Source organism: Centropristis striata, chromosome 14 (genome assembly GCF_030273125.1).
Source record: "Centropristis striata isolate RG_2023a ecotype Rhode Island chromosome 14, C.striata_1.0, whole genome shotgun sequence".
Lineage (NCBI taxonomy): Eukaryota > Metazoa > Chordata > Actinopteri > Perciformes > Serranidae > Centropristis > Centropristis striata.
This window is the reverse complement of record NC_081530.1, coordinates 32,881,046-32,891,200: the sequence shown is the minus strand read 5'-3', so window position 1 is coordinate 32,891,200 and position 10,155 is coordinate 32,881,046. Positions and strand designations below refer to the sequence as shown.

At 34.8% G+C, this 10,155-nt stretch overlaps 1 long non-coding RNA gene across 1 annotated transcript; it reads right to left on the bottom strand.

Moving 5' to 3' along the window:
• Nucleotides 1–7,984: 7,984 nt before the first annotated feature.
• LOC131985080 (uncharacterized) lies at nt 7,985–9,486 on the bottom strand. Its single transcript, XR_009395613.1, has 3 exons — nt 9,421–9,486; nt 8,658–8,695; nt 7,985–8,572 (listed from the first exon to the last, which is right to left on the bottom strand). It is a non-coding gene; the product is annotated as an uncharacterized LOC131985080 (long non-coding RNA).
• Between the last annotated feature and the right edge of the window lie 669 nt (nt 9,487–10,155).

Genomic DNA, 10,155 nt, shown 5'->3' with positions numbered 1-10,155 from the left:
TTTATAAATGAAAAATAGATGGTATTTAAATATAAGTTTATAGTTACTTTACCATTAACAAACAATTCAATTATAATTAATCGTTTATTAATAGTTTTAGTTGCACACATTTTAACATTTTTCACACCATATTAACTATGTTAATGATTTTGAAGTGATTCATATACCTTTAAGAAATTGGTTGAAAACATTTAAAGATTAAATATGTATAGCACTTTGTAAATGGTTAATAATGGGTTAATAAACCATCTATAAACATTACTTAGATGGTTATTGTAAAGTGTTACCATCCTATTTATTCATTTTATGTAAGATTATTTAAATCAAACCCTATTTATTTATTTATCTGTCACATAAAAAATATTAATTTATTAATTTATTGATCTAATCAATTAACTGGTAAACTGGACTACTAATAAGGGCCTAGTAACCTGGGTTACACCAATGCACATAAATGGGCACATATCAACATTAATCCCTGCAGATTAATTAGATGATGCCACAGCAACACAAAATAAAACAAAAAAGGCTTCAAAAAATGCAAAAGCAACTTATCATAAAATTCCATTTAGATACAGTAAAAGAGCAAAAAAGGGTCAAAAAAGGTGAAAGCAGTTACAGTGCAGTGTAAGAAATGACTAATGTTGGAGGATCAGAGATCATTTTGTGTCGCTTCAATGAGACGAGCTGCAAAAGAGAGAAAATGAAAAAAAAAATTAATTATCAGCATCAACATTTAAAGCCATATGTTCAGGGTTATTATTAGACATGACTTTCACTTCCTCTGTTTGTCTGCAAAATACCGAAAAAAATAAATTAAAAAAAACCCTGCTTTTTTTATTTTCAGCTCTTTTCTTGCTGTGTTTCCATTAAAGAGGTGATCAGTTTTTGGTGCAGATCCAACAGTGCCACCATGTGGTCGTTTATAGAACAGTTGAGTTCAGCAATAAAAAACTTTTAGTGGTCAGAAACAGACCAGAATCAGTATAAAGACAGATCTTCTACAGTTTTCCCTCCTTTCTTTAATATTTTTTAAAATGTATTTATTAAATTACATAAACTGCTATAATTGCTGCATGCATCGTGCAAATACAAATAAATGGGCACATATCAACATTGACCCCTGTCAAGTCAAGTCAAATTTATTTCTAAAGTGCATTTACAGACAGCTGAGCCGCACCAAAGTGCTTCACATAAAAGTGCATAAAGTGCAATGAAATACAGGATTGACAAAGGTGAAAGCAACAAAAAGGGTTAAAAGACACTGCAAGAGTTAAAATAATTTAAAAGAGGAAGGGATACTTTTTAAAGGCACTGAGGGATTACTAGAGGACACTATTCTCTAGCACTTGCAGGAGGAAAACTTTAATCGAAGGCAAGAAAAAAGAGGTGGGTCTTCAAGTGAGACTTAAAAAACATGCAGATTAATTATATGACATTGCACCTGTAGGTGGCGCCACAGCAACACAATTAACTTTTAAAAGTCTCACTTTTCATCAGTCTGTGAGGGCTGGTTGGTTTCTAAACATGATGTCATGACAGTTGTTATGAAGAGAATATTTTCAGATAAAATCAAGCTATATTACCCTTTATCCAGGTGTTGACAGTGATGCTGATCATGATGATTAAATAGAGGAATACAATCACCGGACGAACAACCATTCTCAACAGAAAAACAGTTTCTGGAAGACAAGAAACATTCAGAATGAGACAACATTTGAACTTTTGATCTGTTTCATCTTTTTCATCAAATTGCACTTTTAGTTTCTGTGTTTCTTCAGTGTCTGTACCTGTTTCTGTCAGAGGTGTTGAAGGTTCAGTTGTTGCTGCCTGTGATGTTCGTGTTGTTGTAGCTGTGGTTGTTGTTGTGGTTGCTGCATCCTCCTTGTCACCTTCATGACCCGGGTGTGGATAATCAGTTAAGGATAATAAATTAATTAATGTCTTCTTGTTTGTCTTTGAGTTCTTTACACATTTAAATAAATCTGCCAATTTATTTAGATCTATTTCATCTTACCCTTGTTGACCTTTCCGGGTCGTTGTGACCCGGAAAGATGATGAAGTGTTAATCTTTGAGCATTGGAGCTGACTTTTCCTTACTTTAAAATTAGTTCATGACCTCATGACATTAGTTTTATGCTCTGTATTTGTCCTCTGTTTCACTCTGAAGGTGACAAGGAAGCAGCAGCAACAACCACAGCAACAAGAAGACGAACATCACAGGCAGCAACAACTGAACCTTCAACACCTCTGACAGAAACAGGTACAGACACTGCAGACTACACTGAAGAAACACAGAAACTAAAAGTGCAATTCGATGAGAAAGATAAAAAAATAAAAAAAGTATTCCTCTTTTTTTTTTTTTTTTTAACATTTAAGTTACTACTACAAATATGATCAGCATCACTGTCAACACCTGGATAAAGGGTAATATAGCTTGATTTTATCTGAAAATATTCTGCAGTTCTGCTTCTTAATGCACTCTAATAACGTCATGTTTAGAAACCAACCAGCCCTCCCAGACTGATGAAAAGTGAGACTTTTAAAAAATTAATCGTGTTGCTGTGGCGCCACCTACAGGTGCAATGTCATCTAATTAATCTGCAGGGGTCAAAGTTGATATGTGACCATTTATTTGCAGTTGCATGATGCATTCAGCAATTAAACCTCTTTAATGAAAACACACTACGGAGAGGGCTAATTAAACTAAAAAAGGCAGCCTTTTAGGTATTTTGCAGACAGAGAAAGTGGACAGTCATGTCTAATAATTACCACAAGATCACTATGAACATATTGTTTTAAATGCGGATTATTAAAAAAAAAAAAAAAGTTTTCTTCTCTCTTTTGCAGCTCGTCACATTGAAGCGACACAAAATGATCTCTGATCCTCCAACATTAGTCATTTCTTACTCTGCAGTGTAACTTTTACTATACCTGCTTTAAGTTGTTCTTATTTGAGTTCTTTGGCTCTTTAATTGTATCTAAATGTAATTTTATGTAAATCACTCTGAATTGTCTTTTTGCTGAAATGTGACATACAACCATACCTCCATCTCCGCAACATCAACCGCCTCCGCCCCTCTGTTACACCCCACACAGCTGCCATCCTGGTCCACAGTCTCTTCACTTCCCGACTTGACTACTGCAACTCTCTCCTGTTTGGACTTCCGCAAAAAACTCTTCACAAACTACAACTGGTACAGAACTCAGCAGCCCGCATCATCACAAGGACCCCATCCAGTCACCACATCACACCAATCCTCCAGCAGCTCCACTGGCTCCCAATCACACACCGCATCCAGTACAAGACTCTACTGCTCACCTTCAAGGCCATTCACAACCTCGCCCCTCCATACCTCTCTGACCTCCTCCACATTGCCACACCCGCCCGCCCACTCAGATCATCTTCCTCCACCCACCTCTCCGTCCCCCCTGCCCGCCTGGTTACCATGGGGAGCAGAGCTTTCAGTCGCTCTGCTCCCTTGCTCTGGAATTCCCTTCCCCCTTCCCTTCGCAACATCACATCTCTCAATCAATTCAAATCACAACTCAAGACATACCTGTTCAGACTCACTCACTCCATCTGATCCTCCGCACCAACCCCCCTGCTATATTGTAATCTATTTGTAAATGTTTTCTATGATATTTGAATGTATCCGATTGTATTTGGTTTAATGTATTTCTATTCTTATTTTCATCTTTATTTAACAAATTGTATGATGTTCTGCTTTGTTTTTTCCATGTTGTAAGGCAACCTTGAGTGCCTTGAAAGGCACCCTATCAAATAAAATGCATTATTATTATTATTATTATTATTATTATTATTATATTCAGCATGAAGTCAGAAGAGTTTTAGGGTTATTTTTCATGAAAACCCTGTGTACAAAGGAAACATTTTAAGAGGATCACATTTGGTGAGTTTGAACATGTGACGACAGATATTTTTCCTGTGTGAGACAAACTGTGTGTGCACAAGAATAAACAAATTAAAGAACAAAAAACAAAACAACTACAAGCGACACTGAAAATGCCTCGGTCATTTTGTGATGAGCTCAGTTAATGTAAAGGTTAAATGTCTTGTTACAAATATCATTATTTATAATACAATGTTTACTTGTAATAGTGGATATATCCTTTCAAAATAAAATCATTGGTTCATTGGGTGCCTGAGAGCGGCCCTGAACGTCTGTGACTTTTAGTGAAGCAGGTTAAATTCTTTATAAATTAAAATAAAATCAGTGACGGAAAACAACACAGAGACATGCAGAAGTACATCAGAAAGTTTATCAGCTACAGAACCAGGAAGTAAACATGAAAACACTGAATATTAAAGATAAAGTGTGATGTTACCTGATGGGATCACCGTCAGCTCCACAGCTGCTTCATTGTTACACAAATATCTTCCAGAGTCGGAGATGGAAACTCTGTGGATGTACAGGGACTTAAATATATCTACCACTACAGTGAATCGTTTAAACAGGTCGTTGTGTCTTACTACCCGGTCGCCATCAGCGATCAGTAACTCAACTTTGTTTCCATTTGTCTCTCTGCTCCACGTCACTTTACCCTCCACAGAGTGAGGACAGGGCAGAAATGGAGAATTCTTTTCTTCTACTATTTTACGGATTATTTCTGCAAAAGAAACAGATTTTACAATAAATAAGAAAGTCCACTTTTAACTGTCAAATGCCGAGATTGCACATAAATTATTACCTTGTTCATTGGTGTCATTACATTATAGGTCAAGTTGAGTAAAATATATAAATATAAGCAATAAGAATCAGATGAAGACTAACTGGTTAATATGAAAAGTTCTTACCTGCAGAGACATTAGAGCCCAGAACAAAGAGCAACAGGCAGCTGAAGATATTCACCCTCATCTTCGTACAGACTGAAATGATTCAGGACACAGAGTCACTTCTGACTTCAGCTTCTGTTTCACGTGAGAACAGGAACTGTGTGTTATATGTGTGAGTTGCTCAAACAACACCATCCCCTCAACACACCTCGTGTCTCTTTGTGGTTGACCACTGATGTTTCTCTTTCATGATGACTATAAATACATGTGCATCAGTGAGGACAGGGAGGCAGGTTTCTTTATTAGCTCTCCTGCAGCCCGGCCTGTTAGTCAGAGTGTTGTGTTGTTAGTTAAACTGATTTTATTGTCTTTGTGCTTCATGTGTCTCTGTGTATTTAATCTTTCTGTGGCTGCATTCAAGTAAGACTTTATCAGAAGTTTAGTTTATTTGTATGTCACATTTCAGCAGAAAGACAATTCAGAGTGATTTACATAAAACATAAAAGGCCACAAAAAATGCTAAAGCAAGGAATCATAAAATTACATTTAGATACAATAAAATAGCCAAAAGGCTCAAAATAAGAACAAGTTAAAGCAGGTATATTATGAGTTACAGTGCAGTGTAAGAAATGACTAATGTTGGAGGATCAGAGATCATTTTGTGTCGCTTCTATGAGATGAGCTGCAAAAGAGAGAAGATGAAAAAAAAAGTTTTCATGATCAGCGTCAACATTTAAAGCGATATGTTCAGGGTTATTATTAGACATGACTTTCCACTTTCTCTGTCTGTCTGCAAAATACCTAAAAGACTGGCTTTTTTATTTTCATCAGCTCTTTTCTTCCTGTGTTTCCATTAAAGAGGTGATCAGTTTCTGGTGCAGATCCAACAGCAGCAACAGTGCCACCATGTGGTCGTTTATAGAACAGTTGAGTTCAGCAATAAAAAACTTTTAGTGGTCAGAAACAGACCAGAATCAGTATAAACCACAGACATGTGACCCAGACAGATCTGCAATTTTCCCTCTTTAATTCATATTTTCTAAAATCTATTCATTAAATAACATAAACTGCTATAATTGCTGAATGCATCATGCAACTGCAGATAAATTGCCACATATCAACATTGACCCCTGCAGATTAATTAGATGGCATTGCACCTTCAGAGTGAGACAGAGGAAATAATACAGAGTATAAAACTAATGTCATGAGGTCATGAACTCATTTTAAAGTAAGGAAAAGTTAGCTCACACATTAACTCTTTATATCTTTATCATAAAATTATTTAGTTGAAGTCGTATCTTTGTTAGGCGACCCTCTTGCTGTGAGGCACTGTGTAACCCCTCATTACTTCAATATCTTTTAATATTATTCTCATATTTAAAAAAATGTGTTGTTGTCGTTGTTAAGCTTTATTTTCTACTGAATATAATCTACAGTCTAAGTCATGGGTCTCAAACTCATGGCCCGCGGGCCAATTGCGGCCCTCGTGACGATATTTTGTGGCCCCCACCTTGATATGAAAGTTTAATGTGAGTTTTATATGAATGGCACTTTACTGTGTTGTGTGTGGAAGGTCCCTTTAATTACTTTTTTAAATAATTTGGTGTCTTTTTTTGAGTAATATTGTGTCTTTTTTTGTCATTTTGTGTCTTTTTAAAGTAATTTCATTTAAATTTTTTCTGTCATTTTGTGTCTTTTTGGTCATTTTGATACTGCCTCCAGCGGCCCCCAGGTAATTTGAGTTTGAGAACCCTAGTAATTCAAATTATTTATTTTATTTAATTTTGAATTGCAAATCAGTTTTTGATGACTCATTTTAAACACAAAAAAATATTCTAATAATGCCAGAAAACTGCCAATGTCAATTCATGTCAAGTTTATTTTCATAAAAAATATGCATGTTATTTTTGTATGTAAGTGCAAAAGAAGATATTCAGATATCAGCAGATGCGATAAACACAAAGAGCTTATGAAGACGTCTCTTCTTCAAATATATGTACTTTTTTTTTGAGCAGTCACTATAGTTTGGCGTCAAACATTTTCAATCACACTATAAAACAATTTTAATAAAATTGGTGACCAATAACTGACTCATTTTTACTTCATTAGATGGAGAAAAACAGTTATCAAAACAACTTCGGCGCTCTAGAAAATGTGTAGGTGAGTTTACTCGAGTCGTCTTCAGTCTGCAAGAAAAATAAGAGGAAAGAGCATTTCTTATGTTGGTTCTCTAAGTTCACACACAAAGATTTATCTCCAAATCTCTCAGTTAACCCTTTGATGCTCAACATATTGACCCCTCTTCTAATGCACAACATGGGTCAAAAATGACCCTCATTCATTCCCATGTTATTTAATGCTGCTGTGTTTCTTTTATATCAACATGTTTTATGATTGAATATTCCAAGTATTCTTTTAATATCTTGTTTTTGATAACAACAGATCATTATTTCCATTCTGCCTCTCATACTTTATGAAGAAAAAACGTTTTTGTATTATTACATAGCTAACTACTTGGCTAAGTAGCTTGCTAAGCTAACTACATAGCCAAGAAGTTAGCTAAGTCGTTAGCTTAGCAAGAAACTTAGCCAAGAAGTTAGCTAGGTACTTAGCTTAGTACGCTACTTAGCCAAGAAGTAAGCTAAGTAGTTAGCTTAGCACGCTACTTAGCTAAATACTTAGCCAAGAAGTTAGCTAAGTAGCTAGCTTAGCAAGCTACTTAGCTAAAAAATGGATATGGGTCATTTTTGACCCATGTTGTGCATTAGAAGAGTCAAAAAAGGGACAAAAAGGGATTTTATTAAAAAATAAATAAAGGAAAACATAAAATTAGGATGTATGATGATCAAAAACAAACTAATTGAGGAAACCCTGGAATACTGAATGATGAAGTTAATTTATTGCAAAGATATAGAACATAAAAACTCTGTCGGGTCATTTTAGACCCATGTTGGGCATCAAAGGGTTAATATTGAACCGAGTATCTGTACGTCTCTCTGTTCACACTTAAACACCCAGTCTGAGGACTTCCTCCTTAAAAAGAAAATACTTGAGAAACAATTACAAATTGGCTTGGTTTCTCTTTTTAAAACAAGGCAGCAAGTTACTCAGAAAATGATGTCAAGGATATTTTAAGAACTGACAACATGTTTAAAAGAACGAAGAGCAATCCTTCTCTCTGTTCTTCCACAGCAAAAACATTTCAACACAACACATTATCATATTGATTCAAAACAGCAATAAGAACAAAAGACATGAAACAAATCTGTAGAAAATGTCTGCAGGGGTTTGTTCTTGTCTATAGTTTTAAAATTCTTAGAAATGATCATTTCAGGACCCGTGTCCTCTGTATAAATGTCCTGTTCTGTCTTCACTTTATGCCGTATTTCTGTTTGTTCTCGACAAGTTTCTCTTGAAAATGAGACCCCATGCCTCAACGAAATGACCTGTATAAATAAATGTTAAATACATTTTTAAAAGTCTTTAACCATAAGATTTTGACCCGGCCCACAGATAAGAGGATAAAAATGGATGGATGGATGGTTCAGTACTGGTTCAATGGTCTTCTATCTATTGTTACTCCCCTATTAGTCAAGTTATTTTTAGTAGATGAAGTGTAAAGATTTCTGAACTGAAATCCCACCACAGTTTTTACCTACTTTCTGCTGAGAACTTGCTGCAGGAAAGCTGCTAAAAAGTGTAAACTGTAGATATTTGTGCAGCAGGAGATCTGCTCCGTCTCTCCTCCTCTCTGTTCTCAGACAATCTGTTGAGCTGCAGGACAATAAAAAGAGGTTTATATTAATATCAGCTTGATTCACAAACAATAATAATAATACAAAGATTGACTCAAACTCACCTCTATAGCATTAACATATTCAGGTTCCACAGGAGGTTCTGAAAAACACACAGCTCAGAAGATTATCATCTGGAACAACAGATACAATGAGTTTTCTGGGTTTTTGGTTTGAGATGCAGATGTTCAGTTTCCTTCCTTGTGTGTTTGTGTGTGTGTGTGTGTGTGTGTGTGTGTGTGTGTTGATGTACTTCCTACATAGTGAGGACTAGAACACGTTTTTAACCAACAGAGTGAGGACATTTCGGCCAGTCCTCACTTCTTTAAAGGCTTTTTTTTGTTGAGATTTCAGACTTTGTTTTAAGGGTTAAAGGTTACATGATAATGATAATTAACTGAAACTGTATTGTGTGGTTAGAAAACTAACTAAAATTATAGTGAAAATGTCCTTCGTTTTCGTCTTTGTCAACTTTTTTCATACATAATGAAGATGGATCAGACAAAGGAAATAAAGACAAAATTTACTGTTACCTCTTTTAATCTCCCACCAACAAATACCCCATTACAAAAAACTACAACTAATAAAAACTAAACTAAAACTAAAGCATTTAAAAAAAATAAATACTAAACTAAAACTAGCAAACTTTTAAAACTAAAACTAATGAGAAATCCCAAACTACTATAACCTTGCTAGGGAATTCACTGTTACAATGAGGGTCCTCACAAAGATAGAAGTACAAGAGTGTATGTGTGTGTGTGTGTGTGTGTGTGTGTATGTGTGCGTGTGTGTGTGTGTGTGTGTGTGTGTGTGTGTGTGTGGTCTCACCTCTGTGTTTTCTCTTCCAGCAGAATATCAGAGCAGCCGCTGATGACACGATCACCACGACAACCAGAGTCAGACGCACGTAGAACGCCACTGAAAATAAAAAATAAATACATAAACAAATAAATGATGAGATATAATTCAACTGTTAAATTTATCTAAAATCTAAAATATTTTGGCTCTGAAATAAATCAACATCGGAAACAAGAATTCACCAGAAAAGAAAACATAATTAATACACTGTGACTTTAGAAACATTATTTGAAAGTTGATTTACTTTTTACTAACTATTAAAAATGATATAATTTATGTTTTATAACAGTTTTTTGTTGCTGACATTATATACTATTTTAAGAATAAGTTAATGATTCCTAAATTATTATATTTTATATAATTATTTTCCTGTAGGTGTCAACTTTCAACTGATGATGATAATATCTGGTTAGTGATGGTGGATTATGAAGCATCCAGTTACATTAATTTGGCCCGATTAAATGTTTTGTTAGTGATCTATAGAAGACTGATAATCAGTGATAATTGATATATTAAAAATACTTAACATAGAATATAAAATGTTTCAATGTGTGCGACAATAAACTGTAAAACTAACATAAATTACAGCATCATGATTAAAATACAGAACATTATTAGTTATGGTTGTTTCGAGTAAAACAAGTTTAATTTTATTTAATGTTTATTCATCCTGGTTATTACAAAGTGTGAACCAAAACTCAGACA